A 7,744-nucleotide genomic window follows, 5' to 3' on the forward strand; every position below is an offset into this window, starting at 1 on the left:
TAGGAAGAATGGAGATCCAAACCCTATTGGACATGTGATGGTATAATCTTTGTGATTTCATTTGATTTGCATTGTCTTAGGTAATCTTCATATGTTATGGTAGATCTTTGTTGTTGTTAGGCTAGAGTTTTGTAGTTGAATTCATTTAGCCTTTCAATATCGTTATTATTGTTATCCATTTTCACCATAAACACTAACTTTTAGTCGCACATTCATTTCTTTGATTATAGCAAGATGAATAGAAATCATATATAATATCTAGTGTATTGAATAGAAATCTCATAGAGCCACGTGGTCAAGACAGAGTGAATTAATCTTTCACCTTTTACTAAAGAATACAGTGTCTTGGCCACTCAAAGTGACATACACCAATTTTTAGAGGCTTTCTCTACTACTTAGACGAGGCTCAAAACACCAAAACCAAAATAATTCAAGTGATTCTATAAAATGAACTTTGACATTGTTAGAATTTGATGATGAGCAAAGGGTTGATGTACTACTAAATGATGAATTTGATTTGATTCTCCTTCAAACTTTTTTGATTAAGTGTTTTTATTTTGAGATGTTACGATTGGTTCTTAAATATATTATTGCAATGCACAATTTAAAGTGTTTTGATTGGCTCACAATGATTGTTGGAAATGGGGGGTTAATTGCAATGCACATTTGAAAAATATTTTGATTTGATTGGCTCAAAATGATTATTGGAAATGTGGGGTTTAAATAGTTAAAAATGTGGGTTTAAATATTTATTGCAATGCACAATTTGAAATGTTTTAATTGACTCACAACGATTATTAGAAATGAGAGGTTTATTGCAATGCACAATTTGAAATCTTTTGATTGGCTCACAATGATTATTGAAACACAAATCCATCTTATGCACTAGTAAATGTTCATAGAAAATCTAGTTGTAATGGGGTCAAAATATAAGAGGAAAAGGAAAAATGTGATAATTTCTCATTATATTTTGTCTTTACTTTGACTTGCATGTGAAGTAAAATTAAATATTCCAACATGAAATTAAATATATTCACTCAAATGATAAAGGAAATGTCTAAAGTATGTAAATCATGGATTTTGGTTGTGTCTACTCTTGTTGTCATGAGTGTGTTATCAAGACTTATAAGCATAAAAGAACAATTTGCAATTGATAACATTTTTTCGAATTGTTTTGAATATATATATGTATAATCACAATTTACCAAAACTATTTACATAAAAGTGAAAAAGTAGGATGAGAGTTTTTATCTATTATAGAAAATGATACAACTCTAACTATGCAAACAAACATAAAGGACTATGGTCAAGTAGATATGGACAATAACTAAGCAAACAAATGTAAAGGACCATGACTAAGTAGGTAAGGTTCCATAGCCTTTGACCAAATGGAATAGGATTTACGAATAACATGATAAGGTCTACAACTATGAAGAAACATATTCCAATTAGATATGGTAATGAAGTTCTATATGGAACTCATAAATTATAATATGTACCATAACTACATAATTGTAGTCAAACTCATGAACACATGCTATTGATAATGTCCTAGGTACAATTAGTTGCATATAAAGGAAAAGGAATTGGCAGTACATGAAAAATGATATCATTTAAAGCAAATTAAGCTTTTAATGCTATCAAATATAATGTACCATATTAGACACATATAACAAATGTCAATAGATTCAACATTATATAGTATTCAAAATCTCTTCTCAGATTGTTGGGCATGATCTTCCCATTAATGACTCTAAAGTGCATGTGGTAGATTCTACTCAAGGTCCTTGTTGATAGCGTTGTCCCTTCAGCTGACGTTTCTAATGGTGTTCCTGCTTCGATTCCTTCTGAGCCAACTGGTGGTTTTGATTTGTCCGCTGGATCTGTCCCCGCTGCTGGATGTGATAGAATTCTTGTGGGTACATCCGCTGGTGTTGCCCCTTTGCCTGCTTCTACTGGAGTTGTCTGACTATCTGTCTCGTCTTCCAGTGATGTGCTTGACCCTGGCTCTGTTGGTCCTGTTGTCTTTTCGGGGTCTCCTGGTATCTCCTTGGCTTTTGGGTTTCCTGAGTTGGATTCGTTGGTTTGGCAAGCTGAGGCTGCTAAGGTTGAAGAAGGTTGGATTTCGATTAAAATCAAAAAATTCTAAAAGGTCTTCACCTTCTTTTGATATGACCCTTAGTTCCCAAAATAAGGGTTCCAAAGGGAAATCCCAATGTTGGTTGGTTGCTCCTGGTTGGGGGTACCTGTTTTTTCGAATTGCCTATAGACTTTCTATGCATATGTTCTTATTTGTTAGGCAGCTTTTCTTTTTGGAGGTGTCTGTCTGCTTAGATTCCCTTTTCTTGGCTTTGATCAGTCTCCTCTTTGTTCTGATTTATTTTGTGGATAATCCTGAATATTTTTAGTTATGGGTTTCGGGTCCTCCCTATTAAACCTTCTTTGTACGGGGTTTCGGGTCCCTTAAAAACTTGTTTTTAACTTAATAAAAAAATAAAAAATAAATGTCAATAGATACCAACGTAAAACATCACATAGACACAATCATTATTAGTGTGAATATGATGTTTCATCATGTAGACAATTCTTTTTGCGGTGACTAGGGTGTTTTACTTAGTTTTTTTATCACCTAGGTCATATTTACACTAGTTAAGTTTACTTAGGGTATTGTAGAGTTAAGATTGCTTAAGAGTTCTAGTTGAGTGGGAGTCTAGCTTTAAGCTCATGATATTTTTGGTCACAATATTTTTGGTGAGTCTTTAAGTGGACATGCCTATTTTGGCTCCACTAAATTAGACTAGTGGTCTATATATCTACTTCATATTATAAGTTAATTTATCCATTCATTGAGCCTTGCTTCACATGTTCACTGCTATTTTATTTCTTTGTATATCCTATGTTTTTTTATCTTTTCTGTAGGTTAAAGTGTGCCTTTTCTTGTCTTAGGTGGCTTAGATAATGCTAGAAATCATCCAAAGATATTGCCAGTTTATACATGGTATGAGAGCGAGATTGATTTAGTTTTCTGATTTCATATTTTCTATGAGTTATTTTCTAAAAACACAATAGTATCATAGATTGTAGTCCTTAACTGTGAGCCCAATTTCACACTCTTCTTGACACTTGTTTTAGTTTCCATTCCCTTAGACCATTTTAGGACCATTTCAAGCCTTGAATTTACCCCCAAATGTTCTATTCTATTTTAAATCTTCATCATTTATTCCACATTTAATCTGTCGCCAATTATCAAAATTAGGACCGAATCTAATATCACACGTCTTGATTATTGCATCACCTATTCAAAGAAAAATTTATAGTTTCAAAACATAACTATTTGATCTACATTGAACCCTTCTTAAGAAAACTCAAACTTGTTTCTTGATAGTGCCTTTGTTAGTGCATTTGCCACCATCATTTCAATTGGAAAATACTCCCATCTATACAATATTGTTCTAAATTCGTTCATAAATAAAATGATATTGTATTCATGTGTGCTTAGTTTTACCATTATACCTTGAATGCTTTATCATGACAATACAACTTTCACTATTGCACTTCAACACTGTTTGTTGTGTTTGAGAAATACCATTGTCTTGCAATAATTCAATCATATTTATTCTTTTGCTTTTATTTATTCCTCTCTTGTGCTTGAAAGAGAATGCCTTTTGAAGCTTGTATGCCAAGTACTTGTTTTCTTCTTGTATATTGCCTTTTGATTGTTCCATTTAAACTTCTTTGATTTACAATCCATTTAAAGATGTTTTTTGACCTAGCTGATGTATAAAAAACATCTATGGCTACTAAAATTACCAACACAAATTTGATGGATGTTACCTTGATTACAAGCTTTGTAGTGGTCTACTGATCCATCTAACTTATTCTTTTGTTTGAATAATCACTTACACTAAACTATTCTCCTTTTGGGTAGAAGAATTATGCGTTTCTAAATTTGATTTTTATGAACAATTCATTTTGCATGCCTCCAATTTGTTGCATAATCAATTCAGTGTTCTTCTTGAACATTGAATAGTAGATATATGCAAGTTTTACATTTAAATGAAATAGAGTAGAAAAAACATTTACTTTGTTGCACATATCAGCACATGTCAAAATCTTTTAATTTTTTGACATTTCTTAATAGATTTTGTCCTTAAATTTATAATTATTTAAAATAGAACCAAATAACCTTATAGCTTATACCAAGAACATTTCTATCTCTTCTTTCCAATTACATGTACACGATTATGATCATCCATCTATTTATTATGAAGAGGTTCAATCTATAAAATAGTTTAATTTACTATTCTTAAAAGGCAATGAAGGATCACTATATAAAATAGTAATTTCAATTACCAAAAAGCAAGAAAGGGCTTAGCTCCACAGTATCAGCGTTTGTTTAATCTGATTTTTGGAGTTGATTTCCATCCTGTTATTCCCTTTACTTTCGTCACTTCCCACTCTTTACATTCAAGTAAGCAATTCTGTATATTGTTTACTTTGCTATAAAAAAAGTACAAATAAATTGTTATTCCCGCCAGATTTATTTCATTCCTTTGTGGGGTTTATTTTATTCCTTTGTGGGGTTTATTTTATGGAGATATAAGGAATTTTGAATCTGATACCTTCAATTTGGATAATATTCAATTATATTAGGTTATCAAATGATTGTGTTTTTGAGGTTATTCACATTACATCTAACAAAGTTTTCAAAGCTTATAATGATGCATGTAGCTAGTAAAAACTAAGTGCAACTTAATTGGAGGTTGTGGGAAATTGATGTAGGAGGAGATCTATCATCTCTAACTAGCTTCTTGTTCAAGAATGATTAATTACAAGAGGAACATCTTTTTATTTGTTGTCCTTTCATGAGAAAAAGTAGGCATGCACAATGAGTTGTTGGTTTGTGGCTAGTTGAATCCACAAACTAACTATGGATAGTTGAATTTTGGTGGATAATCAGAACATTTTGCCAAAGAGGGGTTTGGGTTGATGTTTATGCAGTATTGAGTAATTAGGCCTTTTTTCTAGACAAGAGGAGTTCGGGTTGATGTTTATGCAGTATTGGATAATTAGGACATTTTCCTAGATAAATTTTTTTAGGTTGATATCGATGAAGAGTTGGATAATCAAGACATTTACCTAGACATACATTTTTTTTTTCCATTTTTCCCTTTTTCATAATGTAAACCTTAAGGAGAGTTGTTAGGAAATAAGGTTTACATTGAATACTCTAGTTAGTTAGTTAGTTAGGTAGGTGGGAAGTTATTAAAAAATAATGACAAGTTATAAAGCCAATTTATTGAATGTTATATGAAACAAAATGAGTATAATAAAATTTCTATTTAATTTTATTTGCAATGTAAATCTTTTGCTCTTTAATTTTTCTTGATCTACACAAATCACAAATCAACACTGCAACTAACACATCCTACATTTTGATGAAGTCCATCTCCCCACACTAATACACTCACACCATGCTCTTAAGGACTATTTTAGTCCATAACATGTCTTTTGAATCTTGTGTATGAAGTATTCATTTGCTTCTTGTATGTAGCCTTTTAGTTGTTTCATAGACACTTCTTCATTATATAACCCATTTAAAGATGTTTTTGTACCTAGGTAATTGATAGTAAGATCCAAGGCTCTTGTAATTAGAATCAGAGATTTGACGGATGTTATCAAGACTACAAATAAGAATATGTAATGATAATCCAAACTTGCAATTTATTTTTTTATTTTTTATTTTCCATCATTTGACTCACTGAGTTTTGTAGCGATTAATTAATTCATCTAACTTATACTTTCATTTAAACAATCACTTACACAAAACTATTCTCTTTTTGGGTGGAAAGATCACAAGTTCCAAACTTTGATTTTTTATGAGTGATTTATTTTGCCTTCAATCTATTGCAGAATCACTTTCCATGTTGTTCTTGAACATTGAGTTGTTCATCAACATCTAAGTAAAGTTCTGGATGCTCTTCAAAACCCAACTAATTAATTGAATTCCATATTGACAATGAAAGTAAGTAATAGCATAATATAATTGAACTAATCAAAAACTCCCTATTGCAACATTGCTTCCATTGTTCTTCTGCTTCTCGGGGTATGATGACTCTCGATATTGCACTACTAACTTGCAATGTGACACAAGAATTTGAAGATCGTGATTAAATTGAAAATGGGAGATTGAAGCTCAATTTATAGATTCCAGAGAGAGAAATTGAACAATCGAGATTGATTCAAGAACATAATTGATCAATGGTTGGGATTGCTTGAGACAAAACTGATTAAGAGATAAACTCATTTGGTTGATGAGTTGACTGAATAGATTGATCAGTGAACTGGATAGATTGATTAGTCAATTGAATATATGAGTCTGTTCCAAAAAGATGATTGATGAGTTAATTGAGTTAACTGAGGAGATGACTGAATTGATTGCTTAGTTGATTGAATTGATTGATCAGTCAAAAAAAGCGATTGACAGTTAGACTGAGAGTTAGTGCTATTTAGGATTTTAGGCATGTGCTATAGGAAACTGACTTGAAATTCAAATTCCATTTGCATTTGATTTGAATTTGGATTTTCAAAATCATGAAATGAAATTCACATTTTATTAGCATAAAATTCACTTTGTATGCAAAAGTTTCATTTGCAATTCTTATACTTATTCTTGGTTTGCTCCCAAATTTCTAAAACTTTGCCCATTATTGTTAATTTTCAAACTTCAATGCAATCATTTTCATTTTTTCAATGTTTATTAGTATTGTGTGGAAAAATTTCATTTGCACTTCTTATATTTATTCCTTACATATCTTTTTATATCCATTCTCTTTTTAGATAGAAGACTTATGAATTTCCAAATTAGATTTTTATGAACAACTCATTTTGCATGCCTCCAACCATTTAAAATATAACTAAATGATATTATAGCTTATACCAAGAACTTCACCATCTCCTTCTTTTCAATTACATGTACAAGATAATGAATGAATTTCCAAATTAGATTTTTATGAACAACTCATTTCGTATGCCTCCAACCATTTAAGATATAATTTAAGATTTAACTAAATGATATTATAGCTTATAGCCAGAACTTCACCATCTCTTTCTTTCCAATTACGTGTACAAGATAATGATCATCCATCTATTTTCTATGAACTTCTTCAATCTAACAAAATTATTTAATTTACAACTCTTAAAAGTTGATGTTTTCAACTATCAAAAAGCGAGATTCGTCTCAAATTACATGTTCACGATTAGTGTTGAAAAGAAAATAATTTTGATAGGGCCCAGATTCACAGTATCAGCATTCGTGAAGTCTGATTGTCGGAGTGAACTCTTATCCTCCTGTTGTCTACTTTCCTGACTGCCCACTCTTATCAATATGATAGGCAATTCGGTATATTGTTTACTTTGTCATAGAAAAGTACATTAGTACATTACTAATGTGGGATAAAATTGACAAAATCGCTCCTTGTTATTAGCGACCTTTTAATCTTCCCAATGAGTACATTAGTCTTGATGGATTTGGGTAAAGAGACACATCTTCAGATCTTCAATCCCCGCAGGAACTATAACATAAGCATTTTTCAATACATACCCAAACTAGACGAATTTTGTAAGTAAAGGGAAGAAAAACGAAGACATTTCGGAGGAGTTAGAATTGAATGGAAATGTTGAACAAGCTCCATTGTATTCGACTTGTTGTCAATCTCGCAGCTTTGAGAAATGCCATTTGAAC

General features: G+C 31.4%; 1 non-coding gene across 1 annotated transcript; it reads left to right on the forward strand.

Moving 5' to 3' along the window:
- The first annotated feature begins 285 nt into the window (after positions 1–285).
- Positions 286–401, forward strand: LOC131078645 (U5 spliceosomal RNA). Its single transcript, XR_009113816.1, has one exon. It is a non-coding gene; the product is annotated as a U5 spliceosomal RNA (small nuclear RNA).
- The last annotated feature ends 7,343 nt before the right edge of the window (positions 402–7,744 follow it).

Source organism: Cryptomeria japonica, chromosome 3 (genome assembly GCF_030272615.1).
Source record: "Cryptomeria japonica chromosome 3, Sugi_1.0, whole genome shotgun sequence".
Classification (NCBI taxonomy): domain Eukaryota; kingdom Viridiplantae; phylum Streptophyta; class Pinopsida; order Cupressales; family Cupressaceae; genus Cryptomeria; species Cryptomeria japonica.